Source organism: Eleutherodactylus coqui, chromosome 2 (genome assembly GCF_035609145.1).
Source record: "Eleutherodactylus coqui strain aEleCoq1 chromosome 2, aEleCoq1.hap1, whole genome shotgun sequence".
Classification (NCBI taxonomy): domain Eukaryota; kingdom Metazoa; phylum Chordata; class Amphibia; order Anura; family Eleutherodactylidae; genus Eleutherodactylus; species Eleutherodactylus coqui.
The window spans coordinates 321,250,069-321,276,656 of NC_089838.1; the positions used below are offsets into that span (position 1 = coordinate 321,250,069).

Here is a 26,588-nt window from a genome sequence, read left to right on the forward strand (position 1 = left end):
CGTAAGCTGGCCCGTACGGGGATCAAACCCGCGACCTTGGCGCTATTAGCACCACGCTCTAACCCAACTGAGCTAACCAGCCATGATTTGTGCCTCTGTTTTTGGCCTCTTTGATACACATACACATGCATCACTGCTCCCTTTTCTACATCAAAAAAGCTTGCAAACTTTGACAAAAGACAACTTGACGGCTCTTTGGATACTGGAGAACGTGGCCAGTGGCCTTGGAGCTATTAGCACCACATTCTAACCCAACTGAGCTAATGCGCCATGAGGCAGAATGGCACATTTTGCCTCTTTGAGCCACATGCCTCATTGCTCCACTTTTCAAAAGAAAAAAGGCTGCTAACTTTTCCAAAGAAGAGCTTGTCGGCTCTGCAGACACTACGTAAGCTGGCCCGTATGGGGATCGAACCCGCGATCTTGGCATTATTAGCACCATGCTCTAACCCAACTGAGCTAACCGGCCATTATTTGTGACTGTGTTTTTGGCCTCTTTGATCAACATACACATGCATCACTGCTCCCTTTTCTACATCAAAAAAGCTTGCAAACTTTGACAAAAGACAACTTGACCGCTTTTTTTGACACTGGAGAACGTGGCCAGTGGCCTTGGAGCTATTAGCACCACATTCTAACCCAACTGAGCTAATGCGCCATGAGGCAGAATGGCACATTTTGCCTCTTTGAGCCACATGCCTCATTGCTCCACTTTTCAAAAGAAAAAAGGCTGCTAACTTTTCCAAAGAAGAGCTTGTCGGCTCTTCAGACACTACGTAAGCTGGTCCGTACGGGGATCGAACCTGCGACCTTGGCGTTATTAGCACCACGCTCTAACCCAACTAAGCTAACCGTCCATGACTTGTCACTGTGTTTTTGGCCTCTTTGATCCACATACACATGCATCACTGCTCCCTTTTCTACATCAAAAAAGCTTGCAAACTTTGACAAAAGACAACTTGACGGCTCTTTGGATACTGGAGAACGTGGCCAGTGGCCTTGGAGCTATTAGCACCACATTCTAACCCAACTGAGCTAATGCGCCATGAGGCAGAATGGCACATTTTGCCTCTTTGAGCCACATGCCTCATTGCTCCACTTTTCAAAAGAAAAAAGGCTGCTAACTTTTCCAAAGAAAAGCTTGTCGGCTCTTCAGACACTACGTAAGCTGGCCCGTAAGGGGATCGAACCCGCAACCTTGGCGTTATTAGCACCACACTCTAACCCAACTGAGCTAACCGTCCATGACTTGTCACTGTGTTTTTGGCCTCTTTGATCCACATACACATGCATCACTGCTCCCTTTTCTACATCAAAAAAGCTTGCAAACTTTGACAAAAGACAACTTGACGGCTCTTTGGATACTGGAGAACGTGGCCAGTGGCCTTGGAGCTATTAGCACCACATTCTAACCCAACTGAGCTAATGCGCCATGAGGCAGAATGGCACATTTTGCCTCTTTGAGCCACATGCCTCATTGCTCCACTTTTCAAAAGAAAAAAGGCTGCTAACTTTTCCAAAGAAGAGCTCGTCGGCTCCTTAGACACTACGTAAGCTGGCCCGTAAGGGGATCGAACCCGCGACCTTGGCGTTATTAGCACCATGCTCTAACCCAACTGAGCTAACCGGCCATGATTTGTGACTGCGTTTTTGGCCTCTTTGATCAACATACACATGCATCACTGCTCCCTTTTCTACATCAAAAAAGCTTGCAAACTTTGACAAAAGACAACTTGACCGCTTTTTTTGACACTGGAGAACGTGGCCAGTGGCCTTGGAGCTATTAGCACCACATTCTAACCCAACTGAGCTAATGCGCCATGAGGCAGAATGGCACATTTTGCCTCTTTGAGCCACATGCCTCATTGCTCCACTTTTCAAAAGAAAAAATGCTGCTAACTTTTCCAAAGAAGAGCTTGTCGGCTCTTCAGACACTACGTAAGCTGGTCCGTACGGGGATCGAACCCGCGACCTTGGCGTTATTAGCACCACGCTCTAACCCAACTGAGCTAACCGGCCATGATTTGTGACTGTGTTTTTGGCCTCTTTGATCCACATACACATGCATCACTGCTCCCTTTTCTACATCAAAAAAGCTTGCAAACTTTGACAAAAGACAACTTGACGGCTCTTTGGATACTGGAGAACGTGGCCAGTGGCCTTGGAGCTATTAGCACCACATTCTAACCCAACTGAGCTAATGCGCCATGAGGCAGAATGGCACATTTTGCCTCTTTGAGCCACATGCCTCATTGCTCCATTTTTCAAAAGAAAAAAGGCTGCTAATTTTTCCAAAGAAGAGCTCGTCGGCTCCTTAGACACTACGTAAGCTGGCCCGTAAGGGGATCGAACCCGTGACCTTGGCGTTATTAGCACCATGCTCTAACCCAACTGAGCTAACCGGCCATGATTTGTGACTGCGTTTTTGGCCTCTTTGATCAACATACACATGCATCACTGCTCCCTTTTCTACATCAAAAAAGCTTGCAAACTTTGACAAAAGACAACTTGACCGCTTTTTTTGACACTGGAGAACGTGGCCAGTGGCCTTGGAGCTATTAGCACCACATTCTAACCCAACTGAGCTAATGCGCCATGAGGCAGAATGGCACATTTTGCCTCTTTGAGCCACATGCCTCATTGCTCCACTTTTCAAAAGAATAAAGGCTGCTAACTTTTCCAAAGAAAAGCTTGTCGGCTCTTCAGACACTACGTAAGCTGGCCCGTACGGGGATCAAACCCGCGACCTTGGCGCTATTAGCACCACGCTCTAACCCAACTGAGCTAACCAGCCATGATTTGTGCCTCTGTTTTTGGCCTCTTTGATACACATACACATGCATCACTGCTCCCTTTTCTACATCAAAAAAGCTTGCAAACTTTGACAAAAGACAACTTGACGGCTCTTTGGATACTGGAGAACGTGGCCAGTGGCCTTGGAGCTATTAGCACCACATTCTAACCCAACTGAGCTAATGCGCCATGAGGCAGAATGGCACATTTTGCCTCTTTGAGCCACATGCCTCATTGCTCCACTTTTCAAAAGAAAAAAGGCTGCTAACTTTTCCAAAGAAGAGCTTGTCGGCTCTTCAGACACTACGTAAGCTGGTCCGTACGGGGATCGAACCTGCGACCTTGGCGTTATTAGCACCACGCTCTAACCCAACTGAGCTAACCGTCCATGACTTGTCACTGTGTTTTTGGCCTCTTTGATCCACATACACATGCATCACTGCTCCCTTTTCTACATCAAAAAAGCTTGCAAACTTTGACAAAAGACAACTTGACGGCTCTTTGGATACTGGAGAACGTGGCCAGTGGCCTTGGAGCTATTAGCACCACATTCTAACCCAACTGAGCTAATGCGCCATGAGGCAGAATGGCACATTTTGCCTCTTTGAGCCACATGCCTCATTGCTCCACTTTTCAAAAGAAAAAAGGCTGCTAACTTTTCCAAAGAAAAGCTTGTCGGCTCTTCAGACACTACGTAAGCTGGCCCGTAAGGGGATCGAACCCGCAACCTTGGCGTTATTAGCACCACACTCTAACCCAACTGAGCTAACCGTCCATGACTTGTCATTGTGTTTTTGGCCTCTTTGATCCACATACACATGCATCACTGCTCCCTTTTCTACATCAAAAAAGCTTGCAAACTTTGACAAAAGACAACTTGACGGCTCTTTGGATACTGGAGAACGTGGCCAGTGGCCTTGGAGCTATTAGCACCACATTCTAACCCAACTGAGCTAATGCGCCATGAGGCAGAATGGCACATTTTGCCTCTTTGAGCCACATGCCTCATTGCTCCACTTTTCAAAAGAAAAAAGGCTGCTAACTTTTCCAAAGAAGAGCTCGTCGGCTCCTTAGACACTACGTAAGCTGGCCCGTAAGGGGATCGAACCCGCGACCTTGGCGTTATTAGCACCATGCTCTAACCCAACTGAGCTAACCGGCCATGATTTGTGACTGCGTTTTTGGCCTCTTTGATCAACATACACATGCATCACTGCTCCCTTTTCTACATCAAAAAAGCTTGCAAACTTTGACAAAAGACAACTTGACCGCTTTTTTTGACACTGGAGAACGTGGCCAGTGGCCTTGGAGCTATTAGCACCACATTCTAACCCAACTGAGCTAATGCGCCATGAGGCAGAATGGCACATTTTGCCTCTTTGAGCCACATGCCTCATTGCTCCACTTTTCAAAAGAAAAAATGCTGCTAACTTTTCCAAAGAAGAGCTTGTCGGCTCTTCAGACACTACGTAAGCTGGTCCGTACGGGGATCGAACACGCGACCTTGGCGTTATTAGCACCACGCTCTAACCCAACTGAGCTAACCGGCCATGATTTGTGACTGTGTTTTTGGCCTCTTTGATCCACATACACATGCATCACTGCTCCCTTTTCTACATCAAAAAAGCTTGCAAACTTTGACAAAAGACAACTTGACGGCTCTTTGGATACTGGAGAACGTGGCCAGTGGCCTTGGAGCTATTAGCACCACATTCTAACCCAACTGAGCTAATGCGCCATGAGGCAGAATGGCACATTTTGCCTCTTTGAGCCACATGCCTCATTGCTCCACTTTTCAAAAGAAAAAAGGCTGCTAACTTTTCCAAAGAAGAGCTCGTCGGCTCCTTAGACACTACGTAAGCTGGCCCCTAAGGGGATCGAACCCGCGACCTTGGCGTTATTAGCACCATGCTCTAACCCAACTGAGCTAACCGGCCATGATTTGTGACTGCGTTTTTGGCCTCTTTGATCAACATACACATGCATCACTGCTCCCTTTTCTACATCAAAAAAGCTTGCAAACTTTGACAAAAGACAACTTGACCGCTTTTTTTGACACTGGAGAACGTGGCCAGTGGCCTTGGAGCTATTAGCACCACATTCTAACCCAACTGAGCTAATGCGCCATGAGGCAGAATGGCACATTTTGCCTCTTTGAGCCACATGCCTCATTGCTCCACTTTTCAAAAGAAAAAATGCTGCTAACTTTTCCAAAGAAGAGCTTGTCGGCTCTTCAGACACTACGTAAGCTGGTCCGTACGGGGATCGAACCCGCGACCTTGGCGTTATTAGCACCACGCTCTAACCCAACTGAGCTAACCGGCCATGATTTGTGACTGTGTTTTTGGCCTCTTTGATCCACATACACATGCATCACTGCTCCCTTTTCTACATCAAAAAAGCTTGCAAACTTTGACAAAAGACAACTTGACGGCTCTTTGGATACTGGAGAACGTGGCCAGTGGCCTTGGAGCTATTAGCACCACATTCTAACCCAACTGAGCTAATGCGCCATGAGGCAGAATGGCACATTTTGCCTCTTTGAGCCACATGCCTCATTGCTCCACTTTTCAAAAGAAAAAAGGCTGCTAACTTTTCCAAAGAAGAGCTCGTCGGCTCCTTAGACACTACGTAAGCTGGCCCGTAAGGGGATCGAACCCGCGACCTTGGTGTTATTAGCACCATGCTCTAACCCAACTGAGCTAACCGGCCATGATTTGTGACTGCGTTTTTGGCCTCTTTCATCAACATACACATGCATCACTGCTCCCTTTTCTACATCAAAAAAGCTTGCAAACTTTGACAAAAGACAACTTGACCGCTTTTTTTGACACTGGAGAACGTGGCCAGTGGCCTTGGAGCTATTAGCACCACATTCTAACCCAACTGAGCTAATGCGCCATGAGGCAGAATGGCACATTTTGCCTCTTTGAGCCACATGCCTCATTGCTCCACTTTTCAAAAGAAAAAATGCTGCTAACTTTTCCAAAGAAGAGCTTGTCGGCTCTTCAGACACTACGTAAGCTGGTCCGTACGGGGATCGAACCCGCGACCTTGGCGTTATTAGCACCACGCTCTAACCCAACTGAGCTAACCAGCCATGATTTGTGACTGTGTTTTTGGCCTCTTTGATCCACATACACATGCATCACTGCTCCCTTTTCTACATCAAAAAAGCTTGCAAACTTTGACAAAAGACAACTTGACCGCTTTTTTTGACACTGGAGAACGTGGCCAGTGGCCTTGGAGCTATTAGCACCACATTCTAACCCAACTGAGCTAATGCGCCATGAGGCAGAATGGCACATTTTGCCTCTTTGAGCCACATGCCTCATTGCTCCACTTTTCAAAAGAATAAAGGCTGCTAACTTTTCCAAAGAAAAGCTTGTCGGCTCTTCAGACACTACGTAAGCTGGCCCGTACGGGGATCAAACCCGCGACCTTGGCGCTATTAGCACCACGCTCTAACCCAACTGAGCTAACCAGCCATGATTTGTGCCTCTGTTTTTGGCCTCTTTGATACACATACACATGCATCACTGCTCCCTTTTCTACATCAAAAAAGCTTGCAAACTTTGACAAAAGACAACTTGACGGCTCTTTGGATACTGGAGAACGTGGCCAGTGGCCTTGGAGCTATTAGCACCACATTCTAACCCAACTGAGCTAATGCGCCATGAGGCAGAATGGCACATTTTGCCTCTTTGAGCCACATGCCTCATTGCTCCACTTTTCAAAAGAAAAAAGGCTGCTAACTTTTCCAAAGAAGAGCTTGTCGGCTCTTCAGACACTACGTAAGCTGGTCCGTACGGGGATCGAACCTGCGACCTTGGCGTTATTAGCACCACGCTCTAACCCAACTGAGCTAACCGTCCATGACTTGTCACTGTGTTTTTGGCCTCTTTGATCCACATACACATGCATCACTGCTCCCTTTTCTACATCAAAAAAGCTTGCAAACTTTGACAAAAGACAACTTGACGGCTCTTTGGATACTGGAGAACGTGGCCAGTGGCCTTGGAGCTATTAGCACCACATTCTAACCCAACTGAGCTAATGCGCCATGAGGCAGAATGGCACATTTTGCCTCTTTGAGCCACATGCCTCATTGCTCCACTTTTCAAAAGAAAAAAGGCTGCTAACTTTTCCAAAGAAAAGCTTGTCGGCTCTTCAGACACTACGTAAGCTGGCCCGTAAGGGGATCGAACCCGCAACCTTGGCGTTATTAGCACCACACTCTAACCCAACTGAGCTAACCGTCCATGACTTGTCATTGTGTTTTTGGCCTCTTTGATCCACATACACATGCATCACTGCTCCCTTTTCTACATCAAAAAAGCTTGCAAACTTTGACAAAAGACAACTTGACGGCTCTTTGGATACTGGAGAACGTGGCCAGTGGCCTTGGAGCTATTAGCACCACATTCTAACCCAACTGAGCTAATGCGCCATGAGGCAGAATGGCACATTTTGCCTCTTTGAGCCACATGCCTCATTGCTCCACTTTTCAAAAGAAAAAAGGCTGCTAACTTTTCCAAAGAAGAGCTCGTCGGCTCCTTAGACACTACGTAAGCTGGCCCGTAAGGGGATCGAACCCGCGACCTTGGCGTTATTAGCACCATGCTCTAACCCAACTGAGCTAACCGGCCATGATTTGTGACTGCGTTTTTGGCCTCTTTGATCAACATACACATGCATCACTGCTCCCTTTTCTACATCAAAAAAGCTTGCAAACTTTGACAAAAGACAACTTGACCGCTTTTTTTGACACTGGAGAACGTGGCCAGTGGCCTTGGAGCTATTAGCACCACATTCTAACCCAACTGAGCTAATGCGCCATGAGGCAGAATGGCACATTTTGCCTCTTTGAGCCACATGCCTCATTGCTCCACTTTTCAAAAGAAAAAATGCTGCTAACTTTTCCAAAGAAGAGCTTGTCGGCTCTTCAGACACTACGTAAGCTGGTCCGTACGGGGATCGAACACGCGACCTTGGCGTTATTAGCACCACGCTCTAACCCAACTGAGCTAACCGGCCATGATTTGTGACTGTGTTTTTGGCCTCTTTGATCCACATACACATGCATCACTGCTCCCTTTTCTACATCAAAAAAGCTTGCAAACTTTGACAAAAGACAACTTGACGGCTCTTTGGATACTGGAGAACGTGGCCAGTGGCCTTGGAGCTATTAGCACCACATTCTAACCCAACTGAGCTAATGCGCCATGAGGCAGAATGGCACATTTTGCCTCTTTGAGCCACATGCCTCATTGCTCCACTTTTCAAAAGAAAAAAGGCTGCTAACTTTTCCAAAGAAGAGCTCGTCGGCTCCTTAGACACTACGTAAGCTGGCCCCTAAGGGGATCGAACCCGCGACCTTGGCGTTATTAGCACCATGCTCTAACCCAACTGAGCTAACCGGCCATGATTTGTGACTGCGTTTTTGGCCTCTTTGATCAACATACACATGCATCACTGCTCCCTTTTCTACATCAAAAAAGCTTGCAAACTTTGACAAAAGACAACTTGACCGCTTTTTTTGACACTGGAGAACGTGGCCAGTGGCCTTGGAGCTATTAGCACCACATTCTAACCCAACTGAGCTAATGCGCCATGAGGCAGAATGGCACATTTTGCCTCTTTGAGCCACATGCCTCATTGCTCCACTTTTCAAAAGAAAAAATGCTGCTAACTTTTCCAAAGAAGAGCTTGTCGGCTCTTCAGACACTACGTAAGCTGGTCCGTACGGGGATCGAACCCGCGACCTTGGCGTTATTAGCACCACGCTCTAACCCAACTGAGCTAACCGGCCATGATTTGTGACTGTGTTTTTGGCCTCTTTGATCCACATACACATGCATCACTGCTCCCTTTTCTACATCAAAAAAGCTTGCAAACTTTGACAAAAGACAACTTGACCGCTTTTTTTGACACTGGAGAACGTGGCCAGTGGCCTTGGAGCTATTAGCACCACATTCTAACCCAACTGAGCTAATGCGCCATGAGGCAGAATGGCACATTTTGCCTCTTTGAGCCACATGCCTCATTGCTCCACTTTTCAAAAGAATAAAGGCTGCTAACTTTTCCAAAGAAAAGCTTGTCGGCTCTTCAGACACTACGTAAGCTGGCCCGTACGGGGATCAAACCCGCGACCTTGGCGCTATTAGCACCACGCTCTAACCCAACTGAGCTAACCAGCCATGATTTGTGCCTCTGTTTTTGGCCTCTTTGATACACATACACATGCATCACTGCTCCCTTTTCTACATCAAAAAAGCTTGCAAACTTTGACAAAAGACAACTTGACGGCTCTTTGGATACTGGAGAACGTGGCCAGTGGCCTTGGAGCTATTAGCACCACATTCTAACCCAACTGAGCTAATGCGCCATGAGGCAGAATGGCACATTTTGCCTCTTTGAGCCACATGCCTCATTGCTCCACTTTTCAAAAGAAAAAAGGCTGCTAACTTTTCCAAAGAAGAGCTCGTCGGCTCCTTAGACACTACGTAAGCTGGCCCGTAAGGGGATCGAACCCGCGACCTTGGTGTTATTAGCACCATGCTCTAACCCAACTGAGCTAACCGGCCATGATTTGTGACTGCGTTTTTGGCCTCTTTCATCAACATACACATGCATCACTGCTCCCTTTTCTACATCAAAAAAGCTTGCAAACTTTGACAAAAGACAACTTGACCGCTTTTTTTGACACTGGAGAACGTGGCCAGTGGCCTTGGAGCTATTAGCACCACATTCTAACCCAACTGAGCTAATGCGCCATGAGGCAGAATGGCACATTTTGCCTCTTTGAGCCACATGCCTCATTGCTCCACTTTTCAAAAGAAAAAATGCTGCTAACTTTTCCAAAGAAGAGCTTGTCGGCTCTTCAGACACTACGTAAGCTGGTCCGTACGGGGATCGAACCCGCGACCTTGGCGTTATTAGCACCACGCTCTAACCCAACTGAGCTAACCAGCCATGATTTGTGACTGTGTTTTTGGCCTCTTTGATCCACATACACATGCATCACTGCTCCCTTTTCTACATCAAAAAAGCTTGCAAACTTTGACAAAAGACAACTTGACCGCTTTTTTTGACACTGGAGAACGTGGCCAGTGGCCTTGGAGCTATTAGCACCACATTCTAACCCAACTGAGCTAATGCGCCATGAGGCAGAATGGCACATTTTGCCTCTTTGAGCCACATGCCTCATTGCTCCACTTTTCAAAAGAATAAAGGCTGCTAACTTTTCCAAAGAAAAGCTTGTCGGCTCTTCAGACACTACGTAAGCTGGCCCGTACGGGGATCAAACCCGCGACCTTGGCGCTATTAGCACCACGCTCTAACCCAACTGAGCTAACCAGCCATGATTTGTGCCTCTGTTTTTGGCCTCTTTGATACACATACACATGCATCACTGCTCCCTTTTCTACATCAAAAAAGCTTGCAAACTTTGACAAAAGACAACTTGACGGCTCTTTGGATACTGGAGAACGTGGCCAGTGGCCTTGGAGCTATTAGCACCACATTCTAACCCAACTGAGCTAATGCGCCATGAGGCAGAATGGCACATTTTGCCTCTTTGAGCCACATGCCTCATTGCTCCACTTTTCAAAAGAAAAAAGGCTGCTAACTTTTCCAAAGAAGAGCTTGTCGGCTCTTCAGACACTACGTAAGCTGGTCCGTACGGGGATCGAACCTGCGACCTTGGCGTTATTAGCACCACGCTCTAACCCAACTGAGCTAACCGTCCATGACTTGTCACTGTGTTTTTGGCCTCTTTGATCCACATACACATGCATCACTGCTCCCTTTTCTACATCAAAAAAGTTTGCAAACTTTGACAAAAGACAACTTGACGGCTCTTTGGATACTGGAGAACGTGGCCAGTGGCCTTGGAGCTATTAGCACCACATTCTAACCCAACTGAGCTAATGCGCCATGAGGCAGAATGGCACATTTTGCCTCTTTGAGCCACATGCCTCATTGCTCCACTTTTCAAAAGAAAAAAGGCTGCTAACTTTTCCAAAGAAAAGCTTGTCGGCTCTTCAGACACTACGTAAGCTGGCCCGTAAGGGGATCGAACCCGCAACCTTGGCGTTATTAGCACCACACTCTAACCCAACTGAGCTAACCGTCCATGACTTGTCATTGTGTTTTTGGCCTCTTTGATCCACATACACATGCATCACTGCTCCCTTTTCTACATCAAAAAAGCTTGCAAACTTTGACAAAAGACAACTTGACGGCTCTTTGGATACTGGAGAACGTGGCCAGTGGCCTTGGAGCTATTAGCACCACATTCTAACCCAACTGAGCTAATGCGCCATGAGGCAGAATGGCACATTTTGCCTCTTTGAGCCACATGCCTCATTGCTCCACTTTTCAAAAGAAAAAAGGCTGCTAACTTTTCCAAAGAAGAGCTTGTCGGCTCTTCAGACACTACGTAAGCTGGCCCGTACGGGGATTGAACCCGCGACCTTGGCGTTATTAGCACCACGCTCTAACCCAACTGAGCTAACCGGCCATGATTTGTCACTGTGTTTTTGGCCTCTTTGATCCACATACACATGCATCACTGCTCCCTTTTCTACATCAAAAAAGCTTGCAAACTTTGACAAAAGACAACTTGACGGCTCTTTGGATACTGGAGAACGTGGCCAGTGGCCTTGGAGCTATTAGCACCACATTCTAACCCAACTGAGCTAATGCGCCATGAGGCAGAATGGCACATTTTGCCTCTTTGAGCCACATGCCTCATTGCTCCACTTTTCAAAAGAAAAAAGGCTGCTAACTTTTCCAAAGAAGAGCTTGTCGGCTCTTCAGACACTACGTAAGCTGGCCCGTACGGGGATCGAACCCGTGACCTTGGCGTTATTAGCACCACGCTCTAACCCAACTGAGCTAACCGGCCATGATTTGTGCCTGTGTTTTTGGCCTCTTTGATCCACATACACATGCATCACTGCTCCCTTTTCTACATCAAAAAAGCTTGCAAACTTTGATAAAAGACAACTTGACGGCTCTTTGGATACTGGAGAACGTGGCCAGTGGCCTTGGAGCTATTAGCACCACATTCTAACCCAACTGAGCTAATGCGCCATGAGGCAGAATGGCACATTTTGCCTCTTTGAGCCACATGCCTCATTGCTCCACTTTTCAAAAGAAAAAAGGCTGCTAACTTTTCCAAAGAAGAGCTTGTCGGCTCTTCAGACACTACGTAAGCTGGCCCATACGGGGATCGAACCCGTGACCTTGGCGTTATTAGCACCACGCTCTAACCCAACTGAGCTAACCGGCCATGATTTGTGCCTGTGTTTTTGGCCTCTTTGATCAACATACACATGCATCACTGCTCCCTTTTCTACATCAAAAAAGCTTGCAAACTTTGATAAAAGACAACTTGACGGCTCTTTGGATACTGGAGAACGTGGCCAGTGGCCTTGGAGCTATTAGCACCACATTCTAACCCAACTGAGCTAATGCGCCATGAGGCAGAATGGCACATTTTGCCTCTTTGAGCCACATGCCTCATTGCTCCACTTTTCAAAAGAAAAAAGGCTGCTAACTTTTCCAAAGAGGAGCTCGTCGGCTCCTTAGACACTACGTAAGCTGGCCCGTAAGGGGATCGAACCCGTGACCTTGGCGTTATTAGCACCATGCTCTAACCCAACTGAGCTAACCGGCCATGATTTGTGACTGTGTTTTTGGCCTCTTTGTTCAACATACACATGCATCACTGCTCCCTTTTCTACATTAAAAAAGCTTGCAAACTTTGACAAAAGACAACTTGACCGCTTTTTTTGACACTGGAGAACGTGGCCAGTGGCCTTGGAGCTATTAGCACCACATTCTAACCCAACTGAGCTAATGCGCCATGAGGCAGAATGGCACATTTTGCCTCTTTGAGCCACATGCCTCATTGCTCCACTTTTCAAAAGAAAAAAGGCTGCTAACTTTTCCAAAGAAAAGCTTGTCGGCTCTTCAGACACTACGTAAGCTGGCCCGTACGGGGATCGAACCCGCAACCTTGGCGTTATTAGCACCACGCTCTAACCCAACTGAGCTAACCGGCCATTATTTGTGACTGTGTTTTTGGCCTCTTTGATCCACATACACATGCATCACTGCTCCCTTTTCTACATCAAAAAAGCTTGCAAACTTTGACAAAAGACAACTTGACCGCTTTTTTTGACACTGGAGAACGTGGCCAGTGGCCTTGGAGCTATTAGCACCACATTCTAACCCAACTGAGCTAATGCGCCATGAGGCAGAATGGCACATTTTGCCTCTTTGAGCCACATGCCTCATTGCTCCACTTTTCAAAAGAAAAAAGGCTGCTAACTTTTCCAAAGAAGAGCTTGTCGGCACTTCATACACTACGTAAGCTGGTCCGTACGGGGATCGAACCCGCGACCTTGGCGTTATTAGCACCACGCTCTAACCCAACTGAGCTAACCGGCCATGATTTGTCACTGTGTTTTTGGCCTCTTTGATCCACATACACATGCATCACTGCTCCCTTTTCTACATCAAAAAAGCTTGCAAACTTTGACAAAAGACAACTTGACGGCTCTTTGGATACTGGAGAACGTGGCCAGTGGCCTTGGAGCTATTAGCACCACATTCTAACCCAACTGAGCTAATGCGCCATGAGGCAGAATGGCACATTTTGCCTCTTTGAGCCACATGCCTCATTGCTCCACTTTTCAAAAGAAAAAAGGCTGCTAACTTTTCCAAAGAAGAGCTTGTCGGCTCTTCAGACACTACGTAAGCTGGCCCGTACGGGGATCGAACCCGTGACCTTCGCGTTATTAGCACCACGCTCTAACCCAACTGAGCTAACCGGCCATGATTTGTGCCTGTGTTTTTGGCCTCTTTGATCCACATACACATGCATCACTGCTCCCTTTTCTACATCAAAAAAGCTTGCAAACTTTGATAAAAGACAACTTGACGGCTCTTTGGATACTGGAGAACGTGGCCAGTGGCCTTGGAGCTATTAGCACCACATTCTAACCCAACTGAGCTAATGCGCCATGAGGCAGAATGGCACATTTTGCCTCTTTGAGCCACATGCCTCATTGCTCCACTTTTCAAAAGAAAAAAGGCTGCTAACTTTTCCAAAGAAGAGCTTGTCGGCTCTTCAGACACTACGTAAGCTGGCCCATACGGGGATCGAACCCGTGACCTTGGCGTTATTAGCACCATGCTCTAACCCAACTGAGCTAACCGGCCATGATTTGTGACTGTGTTTTTGGCCTCTTTGTTCAACATACACATGCATCACTGCTCCCTTTTCTACATTAAAAAAGCTTGCAAACTTTGACAAAAGACAACTTGACCGCTTTTTTTGACACTGGAGAACGTGGCCAGTGGCCTTGGAGCTATTAGCACCACATTCTAACCCAACTGAGCTAATGCGCCATGAGGCAGAATGGCACATTTTGCCTCTTTGAGCCACATGCCTCATTGCTCCACTTTTCAAAAGAAAAAAGGCTGCTAACTTTTCCAAAGAAAAGCTTGTCGGCTCTTCAGACACTACGTAAGCTGGCCCGTACGGGGATCGAACCCGCGACCTTGGCGTTATTAGCACCACGCTCTAACCCAACTGAGCTAACCGGCCATTATTTGTGACTGTGTTTTTGGCCTCTTTGATCCACATACACATGCATCACTGCTCCCTTTTCTACATCAAAAAAGCTTGCAAACTTTGACAAAAGACAACTTGACCGCTTTTTTTGACACTGGAGAACGTGGCCAGTGGCCTTGGAGCTATTAGCACCACATTCTAACCCAACTGAGCTAATGCGCCATGAGGCAGAATGGCACATTTTGCCTCTTTGAGCCACATGCCTCATTGCTCCACTTTTCAAAAGAAAAAAGGCTGCTAACTTTTCCAAAGAAAAGCTTGTCGGCTCTTCAGACACTACGTAAGCTGGTCCGTACGGGGATCGAACCCGCGACCTTGGCGTTATTAGCACCACGCTCTAACCCAACTGAGCTAACCGGCCATGATTTGTGCCTGTGTTTTTGGCCTCTTTGATCAACATACACATGCATCACTGCTCCCTTTTCTACATCAAAAAAGCTTGCAAACTTTGATAAAAGACAACTTGACGGCTCTTTGGATACTGGAGAACGTGGCCAGTGGCCTTGGAGCTATTAGCACCACATTCTAACCCAACTGAGCTAATGCGCCATGAGGCAGAATGGCACATTTTGCCTCTTTGAGCCACATGCCTCATTGCTCCACTTTTCAAAAGAAAAAAGGCTGCTAACTTTTCCAAAGAAGAGCTCGTCGGCTCCTTAGACACTACGTAAGCTGGCCCGTAAGGGGATCGAACCCGTGACCTTGGCGTTATTAGCACCATGCTCTAACCCAACTGAGCTAACCGGCCATGATTTGTGACTGTGTTTTTGGCCTCTTTGTTCAACATACACATGCATCACTGCTCCCTTTTCTACATTAAAAAAGCTTGCAAACTTTGACAAAAGACAACTTGACCGCTTTTTTTGACACTGGAGAACGTGGCCAGTGGCCTTGGAGCTATTAGCACCACATTCTAACCCAACTGAGCTAATGCGCCATGAGGCAGAATGGCACATTTTGCCTCTTTGAGCCACATGCCTCATTGCTCCACTTTTCAAAAGAAAAAAGGCTGCTAACTTTTCCAAAGAAAAGCTTGTCGGCTCTTCAGACACTACGTAAGCTGGTCCGTACGGGGATCGAACCCGCGACCTTGGCGTTATTAGCACCACGCTCTAACCCAACTGAGCTAACCGGCCATGATTTGTCACTGTGTTTTTGGCCTCTTTGATCCACATACACATGCATCACTGCTCCCTTTTCTACATCAAAAAAGCTTGCAAACTTTGACAAAAGACAACTTGACCGCTTTTTTTGACACTGGAGAACGTGGCCAGTGGCCTTGGAGCTATTAGCACCACATTCTAACCCAACTGAGCTAATGCGCCATGAGGCAGAATGGCACATTTTGCCTCTTTGAGCCACATGCCTCATTGCTCCACTTTTCAAAAGAAAAAAGGCTGCTAACTTTTCCAAAGAAAAGCTTGTCGGCTCTTCAGACACTACGTAAGCTGGCCCATACGGGGATCGAACCCGCAACCTTGGCGTTATTAGCACCACGCTCTAACCCAACTGAGCTAACCGGCCATTATTTGTGACTGTGTTTTTGGCCTCTTTGATCCACATACACATGCATCACTGCTCCCTTTTCTACATCAAAAAAGCTTACAAACTTTGACAAAAGACAACTTGACGGCTCTTTGGATACTGGAGAACGTGGCCAGTGGCCTTGGAGCTATTAGCACCACATTCTAACCCAACTGAGCTAATGCGCCATGAGGCAGAATAGCACATTTTGCCTCTTTGAGCCACATGCCTCATTGCTCCACTTTTCAAAAGAAAAAAGGCTGCTAACTTTTCCAAAGAAGAGCTTGTCGGCTCTTCAGACACTACGTAAGCTGGCCCGTACGGGGATTGAACCCGCGACCTTGGCGTTATTAGCACCACGCTCTAACCCAACTGAGCTAACCGGCCATGATTTGTGACTGTATTTTTGGCCTCTTTGATACACATACACATGCATCACTGCTCCCTTTTCTACATCAAAAAAGCTTGCAAACTTTGACAAAAGACAACTTGACCGCTTTTTTTGACACTGGAGAACGTGGCCAGTGGCCTTGGAGCTATTAGCACCACATTCTAACCCAACTGAGCTAATGCGCCATGAGGCAGAATGGCACATTTTGCCTCTTTGAGCCACATGCCTCATTGCTCCACTTTTCAAAAGAAAAAAGGCTGCTAACTTTTCCAAAGAAAAGCTTGTCGGCTCTTCAGACACTACGTAAGCTGGTCCGTACGGGGATCGAACCCGCGACCTTGGCGTTATTAGCACCACGCTCTAACCCAACTGAGCTAACCGGCCATGATTTGTGCCTGTGTTTTTGGCCTCTTTGATCAACATACACATGCATCACTGCTCCCTTTTCTACATCAAAAAAGCTTGCAAACTTTGATAAAAGACAACTTGACGGCTCTTTGGATACTGGAGAACGTGGCCAGTGGCCTTGGAGCTATTAGCACCACATTCTAACCCAACTGAGCTAATGCGCCATGAGGCAGAATGGCACATTTTGCCTCTTTGAGCCACATGCCTCATTGCTCCACTTTTCAAAAGAAAAAAGGCTGCTAACTTTTCCAAAGAAGAGCTCGTCGGCTCCTTAGACACTACGTAAGCTGGCCCGTAAGGGGATCGAACCCGTGACCTTGGCGTTATTAGCACCATGCTCTAACCCAACTGAGCTAACCGGCCATGATTTGTGACTGTGTTTTTGGCCTCTTTGTTCAACATACACATGCATCACTGCTCCCTTTTCTACATTAAAAAAGCTTGCAAACTTTGACAAAAGACAACTTGACCGCTTTTTTTGACACTGGAGAACGTGGCCAGTGGCCTTGGAGCTATTAGCACCACATTCTAACCCAACTGAGCTAATGCGCCATGAGGCAGAATGGCACATTTTGCCTCTTTGAGCCACATGCCTCATTGCTCCACTTTTCAAAAGAAAAAAGGCTGCTAACTTTTCCAAAGAAAAGCTTGTCGGCTCTTCAGACACTACGTAAGCTGGCCCGTACGGGGATCGAACCCGCGACCTTGGCGTTATTAGCACCACGCTCTAACCCAACTGAGCTAACCGGCCATTATTTGTGACTGTGTTTTTGGCCTCTTTGATCCACATACACATGCATCACTGCTCCCTTTTCTACATCAAAAAAGCTTGCAAACTTTGACAAAAGACAACTTGACCGCTTTTTTTGACACTGGAGAACGTGGCCAGTGGCCTTGGAGCTATTAGCACCACATTCTAACCCAACTGAGCTAATGCGCCATGAGGCAGAATGGCACATTTTGCCTCTTTGAGCCACATGCCTCATTGCTCCACTTTTCAAAAGAAAAAAGGCTGCTAACTTTTCCAAAGAAAAGCTTGTCGGCTCTTCAGACACTACGTAAGCTGGTCCGTACGGGGATCGAACCCGCGACCTTGGCGTTATTAGCACCACGCTCTAACCCAACTGAGCTAACCGGCCATGATTTGTCACTGTGTTTTTGGCCTCTTTGATCCACATACACATGCATCACTGCTCCCTTTTCTACATCAAAAAAGCTTGCAAACTTTGACAAAAGACAACTTGACGGCTCTTTGGATACTGGAGAACGTGGCCAGTGGCCTTGGAGCTATTAGCACCACATTCTAACCCAACTGAGCTAATGCGCCATGAGGCAGAATGGCACATTTTGCCTCTTTGAGCCACATGCCTCATTGCTCCACTTTTCAAAAGAAAAAAGGCTGCTAACTTTTCCAAAGAAGAGCTTGTCGGCTCTTCAGACACTACGTAAGCTGGCCCGTACGGGGATCGAACCCGTGACCTTGGCGTTATTAGCACCACGCTCTAACCCAACTGAGCTAACCGGCCATGATTTGTGCCTGTGTTTTTGGCCTCTTTGATCCACATACACATGCATCACTGCTCCCTTTTCTACATCAAAAAAGCTTGCAAACTTTGATAAAAGACAACTTGACGGCTCTTTGGATACTGGAGAACGTGGCCAGTGGCCTTGGAGCTATTAGCACCACATTCTAACCTAACTGAGCTAATGCGCCATGAGGCAGAATGGCACATTTTGCCTCTTTGAGCCACATGCCTCATTGCTCCACTTTTCAAAAGAAAAAAGGCTGCTAACTTTTCCAAAGAAAAGCTTGTTGGCTCTTCAGACACTACGTAAGCTGGCCCGTAAGGGGATCGAACCCGCAACCTTGGCGTTATTAGCACCACGCTCTAACCCAACTGAGCTAACCGGCCATTATTTGTGACTGTGTTTTTGGCCTCTTTGATCCACATACACATGCATCACTGCTCCCTTTTCTACATCAAAAAAGCTTGCAAACTTTGACAAAAGACAACTTGACCGCTTTTTTTGACACTGGAGAACGTGGCCAGTGGCCTTGGAGCTATTAGCACCACATTCTAACCCAACTGAGCTAATGCGCCATGAGGCAGAATGGCACATTTTGCCTCTTTGAGCCACATGCCTCATTGCTCCACTTTTCAAAAGAAAAAAGGCTGCTAACTTTTCCAAAGAAAAGCTTGTCGGCTCTTCAGACACTACGTAAGCTGGCCCGTACGGGGATCGAACCCGCAACCTTGGCGTTATTAGCACCACGCTCTAACCCAACTGAGCTAACCGGCCATTATTTGTGACTGTGTTTTTGGCCTCTTTGATCCACATACACATGCATCACTGCTCCCTTTTCTACATCAAAAAAGCTTACAAACTTTGACAAAAGACAACTTGACGGCTCTTTGGATACTGGAGAACGTGGCCAGTGGCCTTGGAGCTATTAGCACCACATTCTAACCCAACTGAGCTAATGCGCCATGAGGCAGAATAGCACATTTTGCCTCTTTGAGCCACATGCCTCATTGCTCCACTTTTCAAAAGAAAAAAGGCTGCTAACTTTTCCAAAGAAGAGCTTGTCGGCTCTTCAGACACTACGTAAGCTGGCCCGTACGGGGATTGAACCCGCGACCTTGGCGTTATTAGCACCACGCTCTAACCCAACTGAGCTAACCGGCCATGATTTGTCACTGTGTTTTTGGCCTCTTTGATCCACATACACATGCATCACTGCTCCCTTTTCTACATCAAAAAAGCTTGCAAACTTTGACAAAAGACAACTTGACGGCTCTTTGGATACTGGAGAACGTGGCCAGTGGCCTTGGAGCTATTAGCACCACATTCTAACCTAACTGAGCTAATGCGCCATGAGGCAGAATGGCACATTTTGCCTCTTTGAGCCACATGCCTCATTGCTCCACTTTTCAAAAGAAAAAAGGCTGCTAACTTTTCCAAAGAAAAGCTTGTTGGCTCTTCAGACACTACGTAAGCTGGCCCGTAAGGGGATCGAACCCGCAACCTTGGCGTTATTAGCACCACGCTCTAACCCAACTGAGCTAACCGGCCATTATTTGTGACTGTGTTTTTGGCCTCTTTGATCCACATACACATGCATCACTGCTCCCTTTTCTACATCAAAAAAGCTTGCAAACTTTGACAAAAGACAACTTGACCGCTTTTTTTGACACTGGAGAACGTGGCCAGTGGCCTTGGAGCTATTAGCACCACATTCTAACCCAACTGAGCTAATGCGCCATGAGGCAGAATGGCACATTTTGCCTCTTTGAGCCACATGCCTCATTGCTCCACTTTTCAAAAGAAAAAAGGCTGCTAACTTTTCCAAAGAAAAGCTTGTCGGCTCTTCAGACACTACGTAAGCTGGCCCGTACGGGGATCGAACCCGCAACCTTGGCGTTATTAGCACCACGCTCTAACCCAACTGAGCTAACCGGCCATTATTTGTGACTGTGTTTTTGGCCTCTTTGATCCACATACACATGCATCACTGCTCCCTTTTCTACATCAAAAAAGCTTACAAACTTTGACAAAAGACAACTTGACGGCTCTTTGGATACTGGAGAACGTGGCCAGTGGCCTTGGAGCTATTAGCACCACATTCTAACCCAACTGAGCTAATGCGCCATGAGGCAGAATAGCACATTTTGCCTCTTTGAGCCACATGCCTCATTGCTCCACTTTTCAAAAGAAAAAAGGCTGCTAACTTTTCCAAAGAAGAGCTTGTCGGCTCTTCAGACACTACGTAAGCTGGCCCGTACGGGGATTGAACCCGCGACCTTGGCGTTATTAGCACCACGCTCTAACCCAACTGAGCTAACCGGCCATGATTTGTGACTGTATTTTTGGCCTCTTTGATACACATACACATGCATCACTGCTCCCTTTTCTACATCAAAAAAGCTTGCAAACTTTGACAAAAGACAACTTGACCGCTTTTTTTGACACTGGAGAACGTGGCCAGTGGCCTTGGAGCTATTAGCACCACATTCTAACCCAACTGAGCTAATGCGCCATGAGGCAGAATGGCACATTTTGCCTCTTTGAGCCACATGCCTCATTGCTCCACTTTTCAAAAGAAAAAAGGCTGCTAACTTTTCCAAAGAATAGCTTGTCGGCTCTTCAGACACTACGTAAGCTGGTCCGTACGGGGATCGAACCCGCGACCTTGGCGTTATTAGCACCACGCTCTAACCCAACTGAGCTAACCGGCCATTATTTGTGACTGTGTTTTTGGCCTCTTTGATCCACATACACATGCATCACTGCTCCCTTTTCTACATCAAAAAAGCTTGCAAACTTTGACAAAAGACAACTTGACGGCTCTTTGGATACTGGAGAACGTGGCCAGTGGCCTTGGAGCTATTAGCACCACATTCTAACCCAACTGAGCTAATGCGCCATGAGGCAGAATGGCACATTTTGCCTCTTTGAGCCACATGCCTCATTGCTCCACTTTTCAAAAGAAAAAAGGCTGCTAACTTTTCCAAAGAAGAGCTTGTCGGCTCTTCAGACACTACGTAAGCTGGCCCATACGGGGATCGAACCCGTGACCTTGGCGTTATTAGCACCACGCTCTAACCCAACTGAGCTAACCGGCCATGATTTGTGCCTGTGTTTTTGGCCTCTTTGATCAACATACACATGCATCACTGCTCCCTTTTCTACATCAAAAAAGCTTGCAAACTTTGATAAAAGACAACTTGACGGCTCTTTGGATACTGGAGAACGTGGCCAGTGGCCTTGGAGCTATTAGCACCACATTCTAACCCAACTGAGCTAATGCGCCATGAGGCAGAATGGCACATTTTGCCTCTTTGAGCCACATGCCTCATTGCTCCACTTTTCAAAAGAAAAAAGGCTGCTAACTTTTCCAAAGAAGAGCTCGTCGGCTCCTTAGACACTACGTAAGCTGGCCCGTAAGGGGATCGAACCCGTGACCTTGGCGTTATTAGCACCATGCTCTAACCCAACTGAGCTAACCGGCCATGATTTGTGACTGTGTTTTTGGCCTCTTTGTTCAACATACACATGCATCACTGCTCCCTTTTCTACATTAAAAAAGCTTGCAAACTTTGACAAAAGACAACTTGACCGCTTTTTTTGACACTGGAGAACGTGGCCAGTGGCCTTGGAGCTATTAGCACAACATTCTAACCCAACTGAGCTAATGCGCCATGAGGCAGAATGGCACATTTTGCCTCTTTGAGCCACATGCCTCATTGCTCCACTTTTCAAAAGAAAAAAGGCTGCTAACTTTTCCAAAGAAGAGCTTGTCGGCTCTTCAGACACTACGTAAGCTGGCCCATACGGGGATCGAACCCGTGACCTTGGCGTTATTAGCACCACGCTCTAACCCAACTGAGCTAACCGGCCATGATTTGTGCCTGTGTTTTTGGCCTCTTTGATCAACATACACATGCATCACTGCTCCCTTTTCTACATCAAAAAAGCTTGCAAACTTTGATAAAAGACAACTTGACGGCTCTTTGGATACTGGAGAACGTGGCCAGTGGCCTTGGAGCTATTAGCACCACATTCTAACCCAACTGAGCTAATGCGCCATGAGGCAGAATGGCACATTTTGCCTCTTTGAGCCACATGCCTCATTGCTCCACTTTTCAAAAGAAAAAAGGCTGCTAACTTTTCCAAAGAAGAGCTTGTCGGCTCTTCAGACACTACGTAAGCTGGCCCGTACGGGGATCGAACCCGTGACCTTGGCGTTATTAGCACCACGCTCTAACCCAACTGAGCTAACCGGCCATGATTTGCGCCTGTGTTTTTGGCTTCTTTGATCCACATAAACATGCATCACTGCTCCCTTTTCTACATCAAAAAAGCTTGCAAACTTTGATAAAAGACAACTTGACGGCTCTTTGGATACTGGAGAACGTGGCCAGTGACCTTGGAGCTATTAGCACCACATTCTAACCCAACTGAGCTAATGCGCCATGAGGCAGAATGGCACATTTTGCCTCTTTGAGCCACATGCCTCATTGCTCCACTTTTCAAAAGAAAAAAGGCTGCTAACTTTTCCAAAGAAGAGCTTGTCGGCTCTTCAGACACTACGTAAGCTGGCCCATACGGGGATCGAACCCGTGACCTTGGCGTTATTAGCACCACGCTCTAACCCAACTGAGCTAACCGGCCATGATTTGTGACTGTGTTTTTGGCCTCTTTGATCAACATACACATGCATCACTGCTCCCTTTTCTACATCAAAAAAGCTTGCAAACTTTGATAAAAGACAACTTGACGGCTCTTTGGATACTGGAGAACGTGGCCAGTGGCCTTGGAGCTATTAGCACCACATTCTAACCCAACTGAGCTAATGCGCCATGAGGCAGAATGGCACATTTTGCCTCTTTGAGCCACATGCCTCATTGCTCCACTTTTCAAAAGAAAAAAGGCTGCTAACTTTTCCAAAGAAGAGCTTGTCGGCTCTTCAGACACTACGTAAGCTGGCCCGTACGGGGATCGAACCCGTGACCTTGGCGTTATTAGCACCACGCTCTAACCCAACTGAGCTAACCGGCCATGATTTGCGCCTGTGTTTTTGGCCTCTTTGATCCACATAAACATGCATCACTGCTCCCTTTTCTACATCAAAAAAGCTTGCAAACTTTGATAAAAGACAACTTGACGGCTCTTTGGATACTGGAGAACGTGGCCAGTGACCTTGGAGCTATTAGCACCACATTCTAACCCAACTGAGCTAATGCGCCATGAGGCAGAATGGCACATTTTGCCTCTTTGAGCCACATGCCTCATTGCTCCACTTTTCAAAAGAAAAAAGGCTGCTAACTTTTCCAAAGAAGAGCTTGTCGGCTCTTCAGACATTACGTAAGCTGGTCCGTACGGGGATCGAACCTGCGACCTTGGCGGTATTAGCACCACGCTCTAACCCAACTGAGCTAACCGTCCATGACTTGTCACTGTGTTTTTGGCCTCTTTGATCCACATACACATGCATCACTGCTCCCTTTTCTACATCAAAAAAGCTTGCAAACTTTGACAAAAGACAACTTGACGGCTCTTTGGACTCTGGAGAACGTGGCCAGTGGCCTTGGAGCTATTAGCACCACATTCTAACCCAACTGAGCTAATGCGCCATGAGGCAGAATGGCACATTTTGCCTCTTTGAGCCACATGCCTCATTGCTCCACTTTTCAAAAGAAAAAAGGCTGCTAACTTTTCCAAAGAAAAGCTTGTCAGCTCTTCAGACACTACGTAAGCTGACCCGTACGGGGATCGAACCCGCAACCTTGGCGTTATTAGCACCACGCTCTAACCCAACTGAGCTAACCGGCCATTATTTGTGACTGTGTTTTTGGCCTCTTTGATCCACATACACATGCATCACTGCTCCCTTTTCTACATCAAAAAAGCTTGCAAACTTTGACAAAAGACAACTTGACGGCTCTTTGGATACTGGAGAACGTGGCCAGTGGCCTTGGAGCTATTAGCACCACATTCTAACCCAACTGAGCTAATGCGCCATGAGGCAGAATGGCACATTTTGCCTCTTTGAGCCACATGCCTCATTGCTCCACTTTTCAAAAGAAAAAAGGCTGCTAACTTTTCCAAAGAAGAGCTCGTCGGCTCCTTAGACACTACGTAAGCTGGCCCGTACGGGGATCGAACCCGCGACCTTGGCGTTATTAGCACCATGCTCTAACCCAACTGAGCTAACCGGCCATGATTTGTGACTGCGTTTTTGGCCTCTTTGATCAACATACACATGCATCACTGCTCCCTTTTCTACATCAAAAAAGCTTGCAAACTTTGACAAAAGACAACTTGACCGCTTTTTTTGACACTGGAGAACGTGGCCAGTGGCCTTGGAGCTATTAGCACCACATTCTAACCCAACTGAGCTAATGCGCCATGAGGCAGAATGGCACATTTTTCCTCTTTGAGCCACATGCCTCATTGCTCCACTTTTCAAAAGAAAAAAGGCTGCTAACTTTTCCAAAGAAGAGCTTGTCGGCTCTTCAGACACTACGTAAGCGGGTCCGTACGGGGATCGAACCCGCGACCTTGGCGTTATTAGCACCACGCTCTAACCCAACTGAGCTAACCGGCCATGATTTGTCACTGTGTTTTTGGCCTCTTTGATCCACATACACATGCATCACTGCTCCCTTTTCTACATCAAAAAAGCTTGCAAACTTTGACAAAAGACAACTTGACAGCTCTTTGGATACTGGAGAACGTGGCCAGTGGCCTTGGAGCTATTAGCACCACATTCTAACCCAACTGAGCTAATGCGCCATGAGGCAGAATGGCACATTTTGCCTCTTTGAGCCACATGCCTCATTGCTCCACTTTTCAAAAGAAAAAAGGCTGCTAACTTTTCCAAAGAAGAGCTTGTCGGCTCTTCAGACACTACGTAAGCTGGTCCGTACGGGGATCGAACCCGCGACCTTGGCGTTATTAGCACCACGCTCTAACCCAACTGAGCTAACCGGCCATGATTTGTCACTGTGTTTTTGGCCTCTTTGATCCACATACACATGCATCACTGCTCCCTTTTCTACATCAAAAAAGCTTGCAAACTTTGACAAAAGACAACTTGACGGCTCTTTGGATACTGGAGAACGTGGCCAGTGGCCTTGGAGCTATTAGCACCACATTCTAACCCAACTGAGCTAATGCGCCATGAGGCAGAATGGCACATTTTGCCTCTTTGAGCCACATGCCTCATTGCTCCACTTTTCAAAAGAAAAAAGGCTGCTAACTTTTCCAAAGAAGAGCTTGTCGGCTCTTCAGACACTACGTAAGCTGGCCCGTACGGGGATCGAACCCGTGACCTTGGCGTTATTAGCACCACGCTCTAACCCAACTGAGCTAACCGGCCATGATTTGCGCCTGTGTTTTTGGCCTCTTTGATCCACATAAACATGCATCACTGCTCCCTTTTCTACATCAAAAAAGCTTGCAAACTTTGATAAAAGACAACTTGACGGCTCTTTGGATACTGGAGAACGTGGCCAGTGACCTTGGAGCTATTAGCACCACATTCTAACCCAACTGAGCTAATGCGCCATGAGGCAGAATGGCACATTTTGCCTCTTTGAGCCACATGCCTCATTGCTCCACTTTTCAAAAGAAAAAAGGCTGCTAACTTTTCCAAAGAAGAGCTCGTCGGCTCCTTAGACACTACGTAAGCTGGCCCGTAAGGGGATCGAACCCGTGACCTTGGCGTTATTAGCACCATGCTCTAACCCAACTGAGCTAACCGGCCATGATTTGTGACTGTGTTTTTGGCCTCTTTGTTCAACATACACATGCATCACTGCTCCCTTTTCTACATTAAAAAAGCTTGCAAACTTTGACAAAAGACAACTTGACCGCTTTTTTTGACACTGGAGAACGTGGCCAGTGGCCTTGGAGCTATTAGCACCACATTCTAACCCAACTGAGCTAATGCGCCATGAGGCAGAATGGCACATTTTGCCTCTTTGAGCCACATGCCTCATTGCTCCACTTTTCAAAAGAAAAAAGGCTGCTAACTTTTCCAAAGAAAAGCTTGTCGGCTCTTCAGACACTACGTAAGCTGGCCCGTACGGGGATCGAACCCGCGACCTTGGCGTTATTAGCACCACGCTCTAACCCAACTGAGCTAACCGGCCATTATTTGTGACTGTGTTTTTGGCCTCTTTGATCCACATACACATGCATCACTGCTCCCTTTTCTACATCAAAAAAGCTTGCAAACTTTGACAAAAGACAACTTGACCGCTTTTTTTGACACTGGAGAACGTGGCCAGTGGCCTTGGAGCTATTAGCACCACA

At 46.9% G+C, this 26,588-nt stretch overlaps 18 non-coding genes across 18 annotated transcripts; all 18 read right to left on the reverse strand.

Moving 5' to 3' along the window:
* Positions 1 to 11,242: 11,242 nt before the first annotated feature.
* Positions 11,243 to 11,317, reverse strand: TRNAI-AAU (transfer RNA isoleucine (anticodon AAU)). The gene has a single exon. It is a non-coding gene; the product is annotated as a tRNA-Ile (tRNA).
* A 312-nt stretch (positions 11,318 to 11,629) lies between these two features.
* TRNAI-AAU (transfer RNA isoleucine (anticodon AAU)) lies at positions 11,630 to 11,704 on the reverse strand. Its single transcript has one exon. It is a non-coding gene; the product is annotated as a tRNA-Ile (tRNA).
* A 312-nt stretch (positions 11,705 to 12,016) lies between these two features.
* Positions 12,017 to 12,091, reverse strand: TRNAI-AAU (transfer RNA isoleucine (anticodon AAU)). Its single transcript has one exon. It is a non-coding gene; the product is annotated as a tRNA-Ile (tRNA).
* A 1,862-nt stretch (positions 12,092 to 13,953) lies between these two features.
* On the reverse strand, positions 13,954 to 14,028 carry TRNAI-AAU (transfer RNA isoleucine (anticodon AAU)). The gene has a single exon. It is a non-coding gene; the product is annotated as a tRNA-Ile (tRNA).
* Positions 14,029 to 14,341: 313 nt separating this feature from the next.
* On the reverse strand, positions 14,342 to 14,416 carry TRNAI-AAU (transfer RNA isoleucine (anticodon AAU)). Its single transcript has one exon. It is a non-coding gene; the product is annotated as a tRNA-Ile (tRNA).
* A 1,863-nt stretch (positions 14,417 to 16,279) lies between these two features.
* Positions 16,280 to 16,354, reverse strand: TRNAI-AAU (transfer RNA isoleucine (anticodon AAU)). The gene has a single exon. It is a non-coding gene; the product is annotated as a tRNA-Ile (tRNA).
* Positions 16,355 to 17,442: 1,088 nt separating this feature from the next.
* Positions 17,443 to 17,517, reverse strand: TRNAI-AAU (transfer RNA isoleucine (anticodon AAU)). Its single transcript has one exon. It is a non-coding gene; the product is annotated as a tRNA-Ile (tRNA).
* A 700-nt stretch (positions 17,518 to 18,217) lies between these two features.
* TRNAI-AAU (transfer RNA isoleucine (anticodon AAU)) lies at positions 18,218 to 18,292 on the reverse strand. Its single transcript has one exon. It is a non-coding gene; the product is annotated as a tRNA-Ile (tRNA).
* Positions 18,293 to 19,379: 1,087 nt separating this feature from the next.
* On the reverse strand, positions 19,380 to 19,454 carry TRNAI-AAU (transfer RNA isoleucine (anticodon AAU)). The gene has a single exon. It is a non-coding gene; the product is annotated as a tRNA-Ile (tRNA).
* Positions 19,455 to 20,541: 1,087 nt separating this feature from the next.
* On the reverse strand, positions 20,542 to 20,616 carry TRNAI-AAU (transfer RNA isoleucine (anticodon AAU)). Its single transcript has one exon. It is a non-coding gene; the product is annotated as a tRNA-Ile (tRNA).
* A 700-nt stretch (positions 20,617 to 21,316) lies between these two features.
* TRNAI-AAU (transfer RNA isoleucine (anticodon AAU)) lies at positions 21,317 to 21,391 on the reverse strand. Its single transcript has one exon. It is a non-coding gene; the product is annotated as a tRNA-Ile (tRNA).
* A 700-nt stretch (positions 21,392 to 22,091) lies between these two features.
* TRNAI-AAU (transfer RNA isoleucine (anticodon AAU)) lies at positions 22,092 to 22,166 on the reverse strand. Its single transcript has one exon. It is a non-coding gene; the product is annotated as a tRNA-Ile (tRNA).
* Positions 22,167 to 22,478: 312 nt separating this feature from the next.
* Positions 22,479 to 22,553, reverse strand: TRNAI-AAU (transfer RNA isoleucine (anticodon AAU)). The gene has a single exon. It is a non-coding gene; the product is annotated as a tRNA-Ile (tRNA).
* A 312-nt stretch (positions 22,554 to 22,865) lies between these two features.
* TRNAI-AAU (transfer RNA isoleucine (anticodon AAU)) lies at positions 22,866 to 22,940 on the reverse strand. Its single transcript has one exon. It is a non-coding gene; the product is annotated as a tRNA-Ile (tRNA).
* Positions 22,941 to 23,252: 312 nt separating this feature from the next.
* TRNAI-AAU (transfer RNA isoleucine (anticodon AAU)) lies at positions 23,253 to 23,327 on the reverse strand. The gene has a single exon. It is a non-coding gene; the product is annotated as a tRNA-Ile (tRNA).
* A 1,086-nt stretch (positions 23,328 to 24,413) lies between these two features.
* On the reverse strand, positions 24,414 to 24,488 carry TRNAI-AAU (transfer RNA isoleucine (anticodon AAU)). Its single transcript has one exon. It is a non-coding gene; the product is annotated as a tRNA-Ile (tRNA).
* Positions 24,489 to 25,575: 1,087 nt separating this feature from the next.
* Positions 25,576 to 25,650, reverse strand: TRNAI-AAU (transfer RNA isoleucine (anticodon AAU)). The gene has a single exon. It is a non-coding gene; the product is annotated as a tRNA-Ile (tRNA).
* A 700-nt stretch (positions 25,651 to 26,350) lies between these two features.
* TRNAI-AAU (transfer RNA isoleucine (anticodon AAU)) lies at positions 26,351 to 26,425 on the reverse strand. The gene has a single exon. It is a non-coding gene; the product is annotated as a tRNA-Ile (tRNA).
* Between the last annotated feature and the right edge of the window lie 163 nt (positions 26,426 to 26,588).